Consider the following 1,155-nt stretch of genomic DNA (forward strand, 5'->3'; position numbering starts at 1 on the left):
TTCAGCACTAAAACACATGCTTAGAATGCATAAGGTCCTCTGTTTAATCTCCACCGCTGTCCCCCCCACTAACAATAAAACTTCATTGGATTTTATGCAGACAGTGCCAATGTATTACTTAGGAAGAAAGTTTATCATTTCCACCAAATATTTAGAGGATTTTCAGGCATTTTAATTTGACATTGATTCATTACACTCAATCTATGGATAACACAACTGAAGAAACCACTTTAAATCTTTTCTTGAATTTTAGCCACCAGGGAGGCTAAGGCAGAAGGATGACAAATGTGAGGCCTGCCTGGGCAATTTAGGAAGACACTGTCTGTCTCAAAATAAAAAATAAAAGAGCTACACATGGTGTACATGCCTGTGATTGCAGCATTCTAGAAGGCTGAGGCAGGAAGACTGCAAGTTCAAGCCTAGACTGGACAATTTAGCAACTTAGCAAAACTCTGTCTTAATTTTTTTTTTTTTTTTTTTTTTAATTTTAGCTGGGAGCCAGGGATTTAACTCAGTGGCTGGTACCAGGCCTGCCTCACAAGTTCAAGGTCCTGAGTTTGATCCCCGGTACCCATCCCCCCCAAAAATATATTTTTAAAAAGGGATGGACCTATGGCTCAGTGAGAAGGCTCTGGATCGTCTCCAGTACCATAATAAATAAACAGAGCTGGCAGAGTCACCCAATGGTACAGCATACCTGGGCTCAATTCCCAGTTCTGGAAAAATTCCAAACCTTTCCTTGATAAATTTTATATTTACTGTTCTATATCAAATGGGGGAACAAAATAAAATATCTGAAAGCTTGAATAGAAATTATGACAATTGGATGAGGACTTGAACCTTGATAGGCAGCCCCTTGTACTGGAATGACAAACCAGCCCAAAAATGTGATCATCATTTATGAAGTTTAGTAAAAATTATACAAAGAAAGATGATAGGAAATAGGGAGAGAAACTTTGTGAAGATGGGAATAGGATCTGAGAATGAGAGACAGGAGGAAGGGGAGGGCAAAGGAAAATAAAAATGTGATTATGGGGCTGGAGATTTAGCTCAGGGGCATCATGTCTACCTCAAAAGCTCAAAGTCCTGAGTTTGATCCCCGGTACCAAAAAAAAAAAAAGTAATTATGCATGGGTACCAATACTTTATATATAT

This window comes from Fukomys damarensis, unplaced genomic scaffold, assembly GCF_012274545.1.
Source record: "Fukomys damarensis isolate Sample0158 unplaced genomic scaffold, DMR_v1.0_HiC HiC_scaffold_13, whole genome shotgun sequence".
NCBI lineage: Eukaryota > Metazoa > Chordata > Mammalia > Rodentia > Bathyergidae > Fukomys > Fukomys damarensis.